Source organism: Marmota marmota, unplaced genomic scaffold (genome assembly GCF_001458135.2).
Source record: "Marmota marmota marmota unplaced genomic scaffold, marMar, whole genome shotgun sequence".
In the NCBI taxonomy this organism is placed as follows: domain Eukaryota; kingdom Metazoa; phylum Chordata; class Mammalia; order Rodentia; family Sciuridae; genus Marmota; species Marmota marmota.
The window spans coordinates 12,882,477-12,899,325 of NW_025999998.1; the positions used below are offsets into that span (position 1 = coordinate 12,882,477).

The 16,849-nt window shown below is 39.4% G+C and overlaps 1 protein-coding gene and 1 long non-coding RNA gene across 26 annotated transcripts in view; one reads left to right on the plus strand and one right to left on the minus strand.

The window, feature by feature from the left end:
* Positions 1 to 16,849, minus strand: part of Trpm3 (transient receptor potential cation channel subfamily M member 3) — a 529,872-nt gene that overhangs the window by 169,863 nt on the left and 343,160 nt on the right. The window lies entirely within an intron of this gene.
* LOC125617901 overlaps positions 10,046 to 16,849 on the plus strand; it is a 74,090-nt gene continuing 67,286 nt past the window's right edge. The window contains exon 1 of the long non-coding RNA XR_007349036.1: positions 10,046 to 10,388. This is a non-coding gene — a long non-coding RNA (uncharacterized LOC125617901). The remainder of the gene's footprint in view (positions 10,389 to 16,849) is intronic.

Below are 16,849 nucleotides of genomic sequence, written 5' to 3' on the forward strand. Positions count from 1 at the left end.
GGGCCTAATAGGCTTTTAAAAATTCTCATGTCCCAAATAAAACTCTTGTTTCACTTTCTCCCAAAGGCAAACCTTTCCCCTTCTTCCCCCATCTTAATAGATGTTCACTTTATTCTAATTTTCAGGCCAGAGGTTTAAGAAGCAGTGCTTGACTCTTCTTTTCCCCTCATACTTGTTTTCCAGTCCATCAGGTGAGTCCTGTGGGCTCCATGTCTATCCCAATCCACCTCCTTTCACCATCTCTCACCCCACACCACCATCACCTTTTGTCTGGATTACTTCATAGGCTTATGAATGATTGCCTGGTTTCCATGTTTGGCATGTGCCACAATCATCCTTTGAAAACCTAAATTGCACCATGCTACAACCCTGCTCAGAGACATCTAATGGATTACCAGCATACTCAGAGTAAAGCCCAAACTCTTTGCCATGTTCTGTTAGGCCCTATCCTCTCCTCCCCAGTCTGCTTCTCCAACTACATCTCCTATCACTGCATCACTTGCTCAGTTTTCTTCAGGCACACCAACTTTCTTGCCATATCTCAGACACTATAGGCACAACTCCTGCCTCAGGGTCTTTGCACCTACTCTTCCAGGAAATTTCTGCCTCCAGATCTTTACTTGGCAGTTGACTCCCCTACTTCTCATCTTAAGTAGCACATTATCAGGGAGGACTTCTTCAATCTCCCTTTGTATAGACTCACTGATTGTGTTTTAGGTGCCAGGGACAACAGTGAACAACCCCCCCCCACCTCCCCGCCCACTCCACCCAGGAATTTAACTCATCTGATTCTATCTTATTTCATTTCTCTCTGTCTACTAATCCTGCTTTTAAATTTTTCATTGTACATGTCACTAACTGATAATTTTGGGTCGGGTACTCAAGTTTGAACTCATGGGCACTCAACCACCGAGCCACAGCCCTAGCCCTATTTTGTATTTTATTTAGAGACAGGACCTCACTGAGTTGCATAGTGCCTCAGTTTTGCTGAGACTGGCTTTGAACTCGTGATCCTACTGTTTCGGCCTCCTGAGATACCGGTATTACAGTAATGTGCCACTGCACTCGGCACTACCTGATAATTTTCCATAGGTTTATTTTCTTATGTTTTTACTATCTTTCCCCCAGTAGAATGTAGGTATAATGAGGAGGACAGGTACTGTTGTGAACCCAGCCCTCAGGATAGTATCTGGCCCTCTCTCTGTATTTCTGAATGAATGATTGCAAAGTGTTTTGATGAACAGAAGACTATTGAGGCAACAGGCATTGACTCTACCTTTCCGTATGTGACTCAGAAGGGGGCTTTAAGTGGAATGTGAGCGACTGTTCCAAGCTGAAGCCTACCCCATAGATGCCACTATCAATTCCCAAGTACATCCTGGACTTCTGTTCAGTGTTCTATAATCTGTCATGAGTGATGGCTTGGCTCTCAAAAGAGACACATTTCCTACTTGGACTTTTCTGCCACGAGCTCTGGTTGCATATGCCCATGTTTATTTGTGTACGATGTGTGCTGTGCTTGGCATCTGCTCTGCTTCCCGTCCTTCTATGTGCCTGTGCCTGTGGGGCATCTGGGAATTTGTGCCTATTATAAGGTGGTTTGGAAAATCCTCCTTTCTGAGCCCTCTGACTTATCCTATTGGGGCCGAGAAAGCTACCAGGTATTGCTAAGCTGGCAGGGAGACAGAATCAACCCAAGCAAGGAGATAACAGCTGCAGTAGGGGTGGAGAGCTTCTGAGGACCAATGATAGAGGAAGACAAAGAGATTAGGCTCACGAATGGCAGATGGTGGAGGTCTGGTTAGAAATCCGGTTGTCAAGAAGCATTTTGTCTTAGCCAGAGCTGGAACATGGGCATTTTAAGCCAATGACAAGTTCTGGCAATCTCAGCTCTCTCTTGTCTCAGGATTGGGGTCCTCTCCTCCATGACTCTGCCCTCATACTGTGTCCATGATGGAATGTGTAAATTGGTCCTTGTGAGGTCTGAGTGTTTGGGAGGCTGGAAGGCATTACCCAGGCCTGGTACCTTTTCCTCAGAGCACTCAGCCATCTAGGGGCATCTCTGTGGTGATGCAGGACTGGGTGTGGTGTGCCAAGGCACTGGAAATGCAGATATCGTGAGGAGATTTCCATGGGGGCCAGGAAGAAAGCTTGCCATTCAACACGACTGTGGGCCAAGCAGTGCCAATAACAGCAGGTTATTTCCCTGTGTCTTCTGCCAACGAAGGTGCATGTTTTTGGACAATGTGAAATGGGAGAACAGGGAAGAAAACCAACAAACAAAACCAGAGGAGGAAAGGGCTGGGGTTGGGGCTCAGTGGGAGAGCGCTTGCCTAGCATGAGGGAGGCCCTGGGTTCAATCCTCAGCACCACATTGAAAAAAATAAATCAGATAAAGTTATTATGTCCATCTACAACTAAAATATTTTTTTTAAAGTAGCTTTGCTGTTCAGTTGTTCAGAAAGATTGTCCATCTTCCCTAATATTCTTTTATTCTTCCTTAGAGGGTGTTGCAAAGTAAAAAGAGCAAAAACATTGGAATTACTCATATCTGTGCTTGACTTTAGATCTCTCAGTTATGGTGTTGGTTTAGGTAAGAAATCTAATTTCTCAAAACTTAGTTTCTTAATCTGTAAAATTGGAAAAATATAACTGTTCACATAGGGTTGTTTTCAGTCTTAAATGATATATGTTCCAAGTGTCTACTGATCGTCTGAAATAGAGCCTTCTTTAAGTAGTTATTAAAAAGAAGAGGATAGAAAGTACTGCCTGTGTAGACATGGGCTTCATTTATTAATTTATTCAGCAAGTATTTAATAATGTGATGGGCAAGGCTAATGGTGTGGATAGACAAAATCGTATGCAAACAAAAAAGTGAGAGAAATGCAGAGCATAGTAAGTGTCACCAAGAAAAAATTAGGAGAGTGAAAGGGGGAACTGTTTTACATTGGGGTGATCAGGAAAGGCTTCCTGGAGAAGGTGATGTTCAAGTTAAGAATGAAGAGTGAGAAAGAGCCAGCTATGAGAAAGGACCCCAGTTTGGCATTGATGGTGCACCTTCTGGACCTTCCTGGTAGGATTTCTGTTTCCCTCTTCACCAAATAAAACTGACCTGGGTTCTCTTGGAGGCTGAGGTACTGTCAGGAAAGCTCAGGCTCCAATTCTTGGCTCTCAAGTCAGCCTGGTCTTACCTGGAGGACTGACCTGACTTTCCTCCCTTCTGGAACAAGGTTAGTGGGAATGGGCTGGGGATGTGGCTCAAGTGGTAACGCGCTCACCTGGCATGTGCAGGGCACTGGGTTCAATCCTCAGCACCACATAAAAATAAAGATGTTGTGTCCACCGAAAACTGAAAAATAAATACTAAAAAATCATCTCTCTCTCTCTCCTCTCTCTCTCTCTCTTTTAAAAAAAATGGTTGGTGGGAATAACAAGGAAATTTCATTTCCCTCTTCTGTAGAGTATGTTCTCTGTTCCTGGTTTCACCTCAAAACTGGGTATCTTTGAAGAGGTAATAGATATATGGGAGTGGTGAGCAGAGCCCAAGTCATGCATCTTACTGCCTAAGTGTCCTTGAGCACATATTTACCTTCTCCAAGCACTTTTTTAGTTTTTGGTCTATACAGATGGGAATAACATTACCTATCTCTTGGCATTGTGGAAGATAAAGGTACAAAAAGCAATCCACATGCTAGGCATCAATTTACTCTGCTACTTCTCTCCACTAGTTAGTGACTCCTCCCTCTTTCCTGTCTTTTATTACTGAATGGCTCCTCTCTGTGTGTACAGAGAGCTGGAAGCATGGCAGTGGAACACAATGGTTATTCTCACCACTTATTATAAGTCATGGTCAAGTGCTTGGAGAAGAATGCGATCACAACATTGACCATCAAGTCAGTTGGAACCGGGCAACGAGGCTTGCTCTCAGGGCATAATGATGCTTCATTTGATGGTGTCCTTGGGAAAAAAAGGTTTCGTGTAAGTGAACTCTTAATTTTTTCCCCAGAAATATTAAACACATATCCTTGTGGCAAAGGATGTCAGGTTTTCTCTAGGCCCAAAGGCATAGTAGGAAATAGAGTACGTTAGTGGTAATGGTGCCATGCAAGAATTTCTTTACATCAAAAGTCCCACATGGGGAACTTTTAACACCTTTTGCTACTCAGGACACTCCTGTGACCAATAACTTCAGAATCTCAAAAGAGTGGGCTACAGGCTGGGAGAGATTTTAAAACTCTTCAGGTGATTGTAATGAGCAGCCAGGGTTGAGAACCACAGCTGTATGGTTTCTTAACACTCCACACATCTGGATGTGTCTATGTTTGTATGAATTAAAAACAAAGCAAAACAAAAAGATGACTATAACCACGTGGCTACTACAGGTCAGAGCTATGGACCACAGGGAACCAGGTGACTGAGATGTTGATCAAAGGTGAGCACTTCATTGGGAGAGGCCAACTCCAGAGTGAGACCTGAGCATCGCCACGAGGCCGACAGCCATGTGCCAGTAACAAACAGTGGAACCGGGCAATGGGATCAAGAAAATACAGAGAGGAAGGTCAGATGACAAGGTGTAAAGAAAGGAAATATTATTTAACAGAAAGGCGGCAAAGCTTTAAATTTCATTCTAGAGAGAAGATGGTTAAGGCATGCAGTTAAAACCCAAAGATAAATGATCATGGCAGTGGCACGAGTCTTCGGATAGTGTATGTTTGTTTTCCCCCTGATTAGGATACTTTTCTCAGATGAAGGTTTGAGATTGGTGAAGGCAGATAATAAATTAGGAGACTGATATATTGGGCAACATATGATCAACATCAGGCTAATGGCCCTGGCTGAAACCTCAAAATTTGATGAATGCTTTTATTTACTGAGCATCACCTTTAACAACAAGAAGCATAAATATTGATGTAGAAGGAACCGTGGATGATTGAGTTTGAATGATAGTATTTTAGATGCATTGATTAACTTGGGAAAGAAAGTGTTAGGCATCTGTTTTCCAAGACATCTCATTTATAAATAACCTCTGCATATGAATGGCCTCTCTCGCTCCTTCCTGTGTGTCCCCTCGACTTCACCCCCTTGTAACACTATGAGTCAAAAACACAACAAAATCTGTAGATTTGAACACATTTTGCAAAATTGGCAGTGGAAGAGGCAATAAACTGGGAAATACCTATTTTGGCGCAGTGGTTTTCAAACTTTAGTCCTGCAGTCTTTTTGTCAAGTGATGTTACCGGGAAAGGGTTAGAGTACTAAAATAAATTTTAAGCAGAAATGATCTGAATATGAGCATTGAAATCAGGAAATGTCTAAGAAACTTAATCTTTGCGGCATCCCAGCTTTCCTAACTTCTCCTGCCTGCGTTTTCCCTTTGACCTTGTCACACTGCCTCCAAAACCTAATCAAAAGTTCCTTTGCATCTTATGTGTCCTCTGTTGAAAGTTCACATGTATCAGAGGTCAAAGAGCTATCAGTCTTGCACACATGAGTGTAAACTCAATAGTACAACTGGCCTCTAGATCTCAGGTGAAGTTTCTTTTAGTGAGAACATGGAATTTTGGGAGGTGGGAGATGGGTAAGGGCAAAGGAGGAAGATGGGGAAATCCCCTTAAGACATCAAAATCAAAGAGGGTTGGGGGTTGGGGAGCTCCTGGGACTAATGCTACGAAGGAATGGTGGGGTACTGGAAATGAACTTGGCACATTATAATTTTTTGTCTCCTGTCAATCTTGTCCCAATGAAGGGGGTAGCAATCATTTTCTTCTTTCTACATTTCATGCTTTCTTGAGCTTAGTCTCTTTATATCAGATGAGAATTTTGCTAAATTACTTATTCTGTTTTATGAGTACACAGATTCTGATTTGTAAATGGATCATTGACTTCTAGCTCATGTATAAACTGATGATTTCCTGAAATGATGGACGAGTGTAGGAAAGAGAACTCTACAAAAACTGTTAATGAATAATGTGGAGGTTCATACCCTAGAAAATTGCTTGGAGACTGTTAATCCAGCTGTGGCACCCCTGAGGACTAGGAGGAGTTTAAGGAACATTTAAAACTTCTGTGACTCTTATTGGCCACCATGGAGAGGTCTCTAATGCTGTAATGGGAGTTTTTGATATCTTTGGCAATCTGATAATCGTGTGCATTCTTCCCATGAAATGTATGCACACAAAATCTTGCATATATTTTCACAGAAATCCCTAAGGACTTTGAGTTGTTCATGGACTACATGCTAAGAATTTTATTCTACTGTTCTACACTGGCCCATGCATTAAAGACAAATTTCTATTTGCAGTTGGCTGACAAATTTCTATTTGCAGGAGAATCCATCCTGGTGCTTAATGGGTTCAATACATTTAATATCTGAAGGAGGAATCAAGGGCTTACATCCCTCCTCTATGATTCAAATAAAAATGTTGGAGAGTCTGTGTTCTGCCTCAGTATACCTGGGGAATCTATCAAAGATCTTGTGCTATAAAGTGGTGCTATTAATAATCATGCTGGGCCACAAGCATGAACTAGACTGTCTCAGGCAAACAAGACACATGATCACTCTAGCATTATTCTGGGGATTACATGGGGTGGCACATGGGACATTATTGCTTCATATCTGAGGCTGGGTAAATGTTACCTGCTGTGACCAGCATTATGGACACTCACAGGAGAAAAAGTGGTATTTGAATTCAGAAGACAGAGGGATGATTATATCTAAAAATCTGGCATTTATTATGTATTCATTATGGATTCTCTGTTCAAACTAGTGAAAGAAAACAATTAAATTCAAACTCCTACAAGACAGTCTTTTGTGAGCATGCTCCCAGCTGTCCTGTGTCTCTAGTCTGGTCCCATATCTTTAACTGCCAACCAAAAGTTTACATGGGTTCCTCATGGTGGGCTCCAATTTGACATGTAGACCTCAAGCCTGAACCAGACTCTTTTTGCTCTTTAAAGTTTTCATGCTTTCCTGATTTTTAAAGGTAAATTTCTGAAAAATTATGACCTACTACTTGTTAATTGAATCATATTTTTAATAACATGTAAAAATCACTATGCATATTATTAAGTAAAAAATATAGGATATAGAAATATATGTAAAAAATTACTTCAATTATGTAAAAGGTTTGTGTAGAAAAAATGAAAAATGTCCAAAAATTATATTTATGCTTCTTTTATTTATCATGTATTCTATTATTTTCTAGATTTCTACAATTAAATTTTTTTTGTAAGTATCATTGTTAATATTATTAGGTTCATAATAATTATTATTGAAGCTCTAGGCTTATGTCCTAGCTTTGCTGCCTGGAACTATATAGACTTGGACCAATCTCTTAGCATCTTTCAGACTGGGGTTGGCATGAAAAACAATGAATAAAATATCTGTTCTACCTACCATGAGAGGTTGTTTTGGCATTTGAATCTGTGAAGTAACGGCATGATAGGGCTTTGTCAGCTGAATTCAATTTGTGCTAGTATCACGATCTTCCTCAATCAAGTCCCATTTCTGGTAGTGGCATTGCTCTGTTGCTCTGTCTTTGTAGTTGTGGTTGGAGGATCATGGAGGGTCTTGAATGTTATGTAAGAAATTGAAGCTTAATTCTGAAGGCCAGTATGTTCCAACCTACCATTATTTTTGTACAGGTTGAGTAGCCCTTGTCAGAAATGCTAGGAATCTGAAGTGTTTCACATGTTGAATTTTTCTTTTTAAATTTTGGAATAATTGCAATACATAATGAGATGCTTGGGGATGGAACTCAAGTCTTAGTATGAAATTTAATTACGTTTCATATGCACTTTATGCATGTAACCCTTGCCTTTTGACTGTATCTGGCAAATCAACTCAGGTGTGGAATTTCCACTTGTGGCATCATACAATGCTTAAAAAGTTTTGGATTCTGGAGCATTGTGGATTTTTAGATTAGAAATGCTAACCTTTTACAGTCTTCATCTCCTTGACATATCTGTACACCAAAACTACAATTAGATATTCTTCAAATTGATCCCCTTTTACAACTTTTTAAGTATTTAGGCTTAATACCTATAGTTTTGTTTTATTACACTTGCTCTCTATACATATGAAAGTAGAAAGATGACTCAGAAAATAGAAACATGAATTTACAATTCACCTAAAGTGATCTATGAAATCAGTGGTAGGCATTCTTAATTTGGGAAACACAGTGAGGGCAATGGAGTTTCTCGACTGGGTGGGAAGTTACTTTCTGGGATGCTCTTTGAAGGGAGCCATTCAGCAGTCATGTATGAATTGGGTTGTGAAGCTGGTGGTGGTGAGACCAGGCAGAGACAGATCATCTAGGGGGAATGGTAAGCTCCTGGCCTGGGGAGGCAGAGGGAAATGCAGGGTGGAGGTGAGATGCAGTCTAGTCTCTAGGAGGATCTTCCTACAGTTGAAATTCAAACTACCAGTTGTCTTGTGTATATTTAAGAAGTCAGCTTTTAACAGGAATAAAATAATAATGTGCTTATTTTTTTAATATGTATTATTTACATCTTATTTATTGTACTATTTCTATTTATTTTTCCCACCTAGTAAAAGAGAGTACTTATTATGTTTGCCAATGTCTATAATCTGCTATTTTTTTTTAATACCAAGAATTAAACCCAGGGTGCTTAACCACTGAGCTACATCCCCAGCCCCCCTTTTCAGTTTTTTTTTTTTTTTGAGACAGGGTCTCACTAAGTTGCTTAGGGTCTCGCTAAGTTGCTGAGGTTGGCTTTGAACTTGTGATCCTTCTGCTTCAGCCCTCTGAGCCGCTGGGATTATAGGCGTGAATCACCATGCCTGGCATGCTAATTTTGTTGATAAATAAGACTGAAAAAGGTCAGAGGCATGTTCATTGATTATAAATGAAAATCTGAGGGCTGGATAGCAAGGTGGGAAATCAGATGGGCGTTTACTTCTTAGTCTTCCCCAATCTGTCTCACTGTTCTGGGTAGCTGACGAATTGACATAAACTCTTGTCCTATTGTTGTGCAGCTCAAATGACAAAGGGTGTGCAACAGAACTTTGTACAAGGCAGTGTCATACATTTTATACCAACATAAGATGAGAGGTGTTATTGTTGCTGTCTTGGCGAAGAATTGTGTGAGTGACATTTTCTTCAAATCCCTTTTTACTTCAGTGAATGTTTTGAGAACATAGAGTGTGCTTACATTTTGCTCATAGGAATACAATGCCACTTAGATGTGGGCAGAGAGTGTCCAAGAATACTGGTCAAATGGAGAGAACTTATTTATTAAAGTGACTTAAGCTAGTTCATATTCATTTAGAATATAGAGTCAACTGGAATATGATGGAAAGAGCCCAGAATTTGCAAAAAGGTGCTCTTGATTCAAGACCAAGTTTATCACTAACTAAATAAACTTAGACCTGTTACTTAATGTCTTTGGTTTCCCTTGGTGAAGTGGAATTGATGCCCCAAGGTTGATTTAGTGTTAACTGAGATAATGTGGAAATGATCTTTGTTAAACGTAAAGTGCTATAACATCATCACCATCATCATCAGTAACAATAAAATATTTATTGAGTGCTTATTATGTTATCTTTGTTTATTAATTCACTTAGTCCTTATAATTAATTCCATGATCAAGATATTATCATCTCACTTTTCTGAAGGACAAAAGGTAGGCATCTGAATTTTAAATAATGTGCCCAGTGTCATATTAAATGGTAGATTTGGGATGCGAAGCTGAGAAAGGGCTCTTAGGCTGTATTGTCATTTCTAGAATAGTGATATTTTAATCATCTGAAAGAGCTTCAGAACCTTCAAAACTTTATTAGTAACTCACCATATGTTGGAAGACATTGGGTATTATAGAATATGCTTCTCCTGCTACCCTCTGCAAGGAATGTTCATAGGGTTTGTTGCCTTGGCATCTTTTTGAATACGACTTTAACTTTCTCATACTGGAAGCAGGGGCTCAGCCACCCTTGACACAGTCTCCAGGTGGACACCTCAGCCATATGGCTCAAGCCAGTGGCCAGAGATGGGAATGTAGAGGCTGCCCTCCCTGCTTCCTTTAGAACCCACCAAGTCCCTGCCTCTCACATACAGGACATATAAAGAGGTAAATCGAGCAACGAAGTATAAAGCTAAGTTGAGCATAAATATACCCCTACTGTAATTTTATTGCTCAGTTTATGTCTTTGTAGGTGTCCTATCTGTAGGACACCGGGACATTATCAGTTAAAGGCATTCAGGCATTTACCCGTGAATTTAAAGTGACCCACACCCTTTTTCCTTATATATACACTGCTTATTGCGGTACACCAGCTCGCTCTTTCTCTGCTTGACTCTTCATGCCTGGTGAGATCTCCAGATGGAGGACCAAGCTCCAGCCTCATTATGCCTTCCTTGCAGAGATCTGTAAGTAAAAATCTTTGTGCTTATTTCCTATTGTGATGGTGTTTTGAATTTGTGCCTTCTTTTAGAAGAACTAGGGCTTACTCCAGGCTAGGTTTTTCCCTGGGATTCTGGGGTGTGGGAGAGACACAAGATGAGGGTCCTAGCACCAGAGTGATGGGCTGGCATGCATAGCCTGGATGTGGTCCGACAAGAGCCACAAGAGTGTCGACCGGTATATACAGATTTCTTGTGTGAAGGATCCCTGGTCAAGGGTTTGGCAACTAGGCCAGGTGAAAGAAATGTCCCAGGAAAGGCTCTCTGTAAATCCCAACGTGTGCTCCCCTTCAGTGCCCTTTCAGGACAGGCTTGCCAGCCGCTCTGATACTGAAACCCTAACTTAGTTAGTGGCCTCAAAACATGTCTATCTCATTTAAAATGCTTGGACTTAAATTACATAATTAAGATGACATAGAGATAAAATTTAAAAGTAGCTTAGGTACATTTCTATTTCTTCTCAAACATTGTGTTGGAGAGCACTAGTTTCTAAACTTGATCCATGACTCTATAAAAAAACTCTCTCTCGGCTATAAGAAGTTTCTTTCTCTCATGACCACAAGAGGCCTATTGAGCTTGTTTGGTAATAAGTGTTAAATAAAATTTGTAGGAGGCCATGTATTTGAACTGAAAACCTGTACTAAGCCCAACAAACCAAACCAATATGGAGTTTAATCACAGTAACTGAGCTTTGTCTGGTTGTAGGAGCCCCGTAACTGGTCAACTAAATAAGTTAGAACCAATTAACTAGTTAAGCTGTACCCAATTGACTGGTTGATTGGCCAAGCTGTAGCCAATTAAGTTGTTTTCTCTCCCTTCTGTTATCCTATTAGTGATGCTGACTGATCACATTGTCTGTTGTTGTGTGAGTTCTTCTATTTGTGAGGTTGTTGTCAATTTTATTTTTCTTTATCCAAACACTACTAAACTTAAGTGACCTAAGAAATTTTTCCTTTTAACACACTTTGTGTTTTTAGCAAGACCCTAAGCAGAGCTTGTGTGCCTACCACCTGACCCACAGTATCCAGGTATGGGAATGCCTTGAGCCTGTTTTGAGCTGTTTTCTTGCAGTATCTGGGGATTGTAAGTTCTCTCAAATTTTGAAGCTTCATGGATTTGTGCTCTGAGGTCTCTGAGCTTTCTTGAGCAGACTTTTATTTTTATTTTTTATTAGAGCTTTATGGTTATCCATAGTAGTTGGGTTCATCCTGACAAACTCATACATGCATAGAAATTGAAATCAGGAGAGAGTTTGAAAGTAGAAATAGAAGCAGGACTGGCTCCTGTATAAGAGGCCACAGATGTCTGGGTTAGACAAAAATCAACTGTTCAATAGAAGCAGGTAAGGCTATTTATTGAAAGATAGGAAGATATGGATGGTTCTGGATTCAGAGAATCTAGAACTCCACCTTTTGGAACTCCATTCAGGTTACTTTACGCTTTGAATAAGTACATTCGGTATGGGTACCTAGGGTCAGTTTGTTCTAGGAGAGGACGATGATGACCTTTTAGGGTTTTTTAGTGGCTGCTTAGGTCAGGCAAACTGGACTGGGCCCAGCGTTTGGAACTCCAGACAATTTCATGAATAAGAATTGCAAGAACTTGTACTTTCTTTTTAGAGAAACGGATGAACTTTACCAGAAAGAGTTGGAATTCAGTGACCAAAATGAGGAAGTTGAAATTTTGAATGGTTTGGAGAATGGGGATCAAAAACTGCAAAGAAATAATGGGATGTATTTTTAAAAATTGTATCCAGGAAAAATTGTTTTTTTCAGTTCAGCTTTTAGATTAATGGGGTCTGCTTCTTTAACCATCTTTATGCCTTGGTTAAAATCTTTTACCTAGAACTATAATGAAAGTATCTCAGTCTGGAAGATGATTTATTTGCCCTGACCTCAGCAGTTAAGAGAAAATAGACTGGGCTGGGAAACTGCCTAGTTTTGTTCTTTTGAGATCTATCTTTAGTGAGGGAAATTTGGGTCCAGTGGAGGAAGTCTCCACTTAGGGGCTGTCTTCTCTGCTCTGTAAAAGAGGAAGAATGCAATCACTAGAAGTGCTCACAGAGAAGTAAAAAGACTTGGGTTTATCCACCATGCCTCACCTTTGACTCTTACTAGGTTTCCTCCTTTTTGCTTTTCTTTGTCTTGACAGGTAATGGTATTTAGGCTCCAAATTTGCTCATAAAATCAGAAACCTAGAAAACAACTTTTTCAGGACAGTAATTAGGTCCATCAAGAAAAGGACAATAGTCCTTTGATCAACCCCCTTGCTGAAATGAGAGAAATGGTCATGGGATGAGGAAAAACTCTTTCGGTATACGGTTTTGGGAGAAGATGCGTGAGCCCTTAGAAAACAGAAAATTAGTTGCAGTATGGGTCTCTCTGGATGTGGTGAAAGTATCCTTCCTAACTTCTTGATAGGAGTTAATTTTCCCAGATTGATCATAGCTGAGTTCCTTTGAGGACTCTGAGTAAATGGAGGGGAACTTGTAAAACCTCACATTTTTCTGTTTTTCAAATTAGTATACCAGAGCAATGTGCTTTGGGGTGGCATTTCCTGAATATCTTCAATGGCTGGCTTTGTTTAATGAAAAACTCAAGCATAGTTAAGAATGAATAAAGTGGTTGAATATAAACGAGATGGAAGTTTGGATGAACTTGTAGTGTCAAGAATCTTTGTCAGTGGCTTAAAGTGTTGGAGTCACGTTGTGGCAAACCGAGTGGTAGAGACTTACGAAATATCTGAGTTTTTAAGTTAAAATACTGGAATTTGCTACTCAGCCATTTGGTTTATGTTCTGTGTTGGAGGAAGAGAGTCTGAAGATAGGATTAAGTATGACTCTGACCAGGGGGAGCTTCCCAGTTACCTTTATTTGGGGAAGGCTACTAGGAATTATTCTGAAGAGAAGACAGCTGTTCACTGCTTTCATTGAGAATGTGGAATGTGTCTTGAATAATTTTAAAACGTTAAAAAATACATTCATTTAGAGAGATCTGATTATCTCCTATATGCATAACATTCTACAAGGGCCATGAATATAATGATAACCAAGGTAGATGTTGTTTCTTCCTTCATGGAGTGTCATAAGAGAAAGAAGACATTCGTACCACAGAGTAAGGAAACACAGAAAATTTGTGATCGTTGTAAGTGCTAAGAAGAAATGGGACTTTCCATTCATTCTATCCCTGTTAGTATCTGTAAATAGGTGAATGGTTGTCAGCCATTTTTGTTGCCATTTATCTAGTACCGGACAAGCAGCTGGTCTCAGATGAATGTTTGATAATGAATAGATTAAATGGTGTTCTTCTGCAAAATGCTGGTATAGATCTGTTCAAGATTGTTTGCTTCTTAGGTTTTCACTAGAAATTTGCTAGGAGTTTTTTTTTTTTTTTTTTTTTTTAAAAAAAACCTTCTAGTACATGGCAATTAAAACTAGAAATAACTTCTTTTGTGAAGAAGGGAAGGTGTCTCTTGGTAAGTGAAGCTGTAAGGTACAGAAGGCATTTTATTTTGTAGTTGAGGAAGAGTAATTTTTTTCCTAGTTTGGTTGTTCAGAGGTCATTTCAGAATGAAGTAATGTTGAAACTGAAGGGTTAAAAAGGTTATAGAAGGTACAAAAGATGACTCTGGTAAAAGGAATTTTATATGTGACCAAACTGGCTAAAATTAGAATGGAATTGTAAGTTTTTCTAAGAATAGAGCAAAATTATGTGTAAAATTAGAATCGTGTGTGTGTGTGTGTGTGTGTGTGTGTGTGTTAGGGAATTAGTAGGAAATGGAGCTTTAGTAGGTCTTTTGACCACTGAGTCCTCTCTGTCAAAGATCGGGACTTTTCCCATGGCTTTGTGGTTTGTTTCATATTTGCCTTTGGGTTTTCCACTTTGGTTAAATGAATGGTGATTATTTTACAGTGACTTTTGATTCTATCTTGATCAAGAGCTTTATACCTTTGTTTTGACAAACTTCCCCAAATTGAGTTCTAGATAGTCTTTTGACTAATTTGAGGATGTTCCAGAAGGCCCCTGGAGAGTCTGAAGAGATCTGCTAAATGAATTAGACTTATCAATATATTGTTATTGAGGAAACACTGCCAAACAACAATGCTACCTCTTCAAGCTATATTTGTATGGATACATTTTTGAAATGTGTTTTAGAAACTACACGAATTCACAGAAATATGATGTGGTGGAAAGCTGTAAGTAAAAATTCTGGTTATCTTAAAATGCTGTGTACAATAGAGGTATTTGAATTTTCTTGTCAGTTGCATCAATATCATAGTGAACCATGGTCAGATCTCTAATATTTAGCTTTTAACATTTAGTTATTTTCTAAAGAAAGTGGTCTTGTTCCTCTTTTATCATCCAAGAGGTTACATGTCTCATCTTGACTGTACACTTGCCCATTAAGTTGAGGAGGGAGGGAAGATGGAACCTGAAGATAGAATGACACGTCATGGGTATCGACGAATGACCCATTGGCAATTTTAACTAGGACTGCAGAGAATGCCGGGAAAAAGACATCTGTGCTTATATTCTGATTGGTGCCTGTAGTTACTGGTAGAATAACTGTAATGATAACTAAACAACTACTGAGTGCTTCTACACTCATGGTTAACATTCTTCACACAAGTTAAAACTCTTAATTCTTGAAACAATCATGAGTGAAGGAGTATTGACAATTCTCAGGAATATGTCCCAAGTGTTGCTGAGACCTCAGCCTGCCAGGTAACACTAACTACCCTCTGCTTGTGATATGAAGAGACTGACAAGCCTATATCAATCTATCTTTTCTCTCTCTCCCCCCCTCCCAAGGAATTAAACCCAGAAGTGCTTAATTACTGAGCCACATCCCCAGCCCTTTTTAATATTTTATAAGAGACAGGGTCTCACTGAGTTGCTTAGGGACTCACTAAGTTACTGAGGCTGGGTTTGAATTTACAATCCTCCTGCCTCGGCCTCCTGAGTCACATCTTGGACTTTGTGGTTCTTTCTCAGACCCAGGATGCTGATCTGCAAAAGGAGAGAAAACTTCTTTATCTAGAAGTAATGCATGCTTGACTTTTATTATGAAAGGACAGATACATTGTTCCTAAATGTGAGTTGTGCTTCGATGCCAGGAGAGGCTTCTGATCCGTCCTTATGAAAATAATAAATCTACCTGCCTTGGAAAGTAGTGGAGTTGGGCTGCCAGAGGCTCCTTTGTCAAGACACAGACAACAGGCCTCTGTCTTGTCCAGGTCTAAAGGAGGTTCATCAGCTTGAAGCTTAGGACCCTTATGTAGAGAATGGGAAGTTATAATATCTAGTTACTTCTTAGCCTTGCATTCAGTAGGGTATATGGGAAGTCTCAGACCAGTTTTAACATTTTCTGTATTGGTGTATGTCTTGTTGGTTAAAAAAAAATCCAAGCATAGTCTGGACCCAAAAGAAGAAACCCCTAAGTATGGCAGATCCTAGAAAACAGGGCTATTACTATCACTCTTTTAAAGCTGAGGATTCTGGGACTACTGCTGGTTGAGTCACTCAAGTGAAGCCAGATTTGGAATCTAGGTTTGTCTGCTTTTAGAGTTGTTCCTCACAACTATCAGATTAAGTTCCCTCTCAGAGGTCCAACAACTTAAGCAGATGGGCCTGAATCAAATCTAGGTTCATAAACCGAATCTATAACTCCCTAAGGAGATATGCTACCGTTAGTAGAGATTTTAATGAAATTTATGGATATTGAATATGTATCATCCTCACTAATGTATATTCATCTGAATCTATTCATACACCCACTCATCCATTAAATGAAGATTTATTGAGTGTCTGCGTTGTATATGCTATGGTGCTAAGCACAATTAGGCATGAGTGAGTACAAGGAAAACCAAAAATGAACCAGACACAGATTTGGCTCTCAAGCTTACGTGGGAAGTTTTAGATGTATATAAAACATAAATGATAAGGCATAAGCATTACAAATAGGAGTTAAGGTTATCCCAGGTTTGTGTATGTGCACATGCGTGTGTGTATATATAATACATATATATACATGCACACATAAATATACACACATACACATATACATATGTATATTGGATATTATTAGGACATGGTAGTTTGATAATTGAATATGGCTAAAGAAAATGCTCTAAGCTTGAACACATTCAGGAAAGTAGGAAATTAATCAAAGTGATCTCCAAGCAATTTTTTAAATTATGAAGGGTCCTTAAAGAAGGAATAGATAGTATGTACTGAATACTCCGGAAAGTAATTCCCAGATCTTCAGAAATAAAGCTTCTTTATTCAGTACATACTGTCCACTAGAGGAAGACTTATATAAGGGAAACAGAGATTACCAGTTCTTTTATGAAACACTTAAATATGTACTTTATATACACTGAAGGAGAAATAATAGGTTTATCTATAAATTTAAGATTTAATAAATAC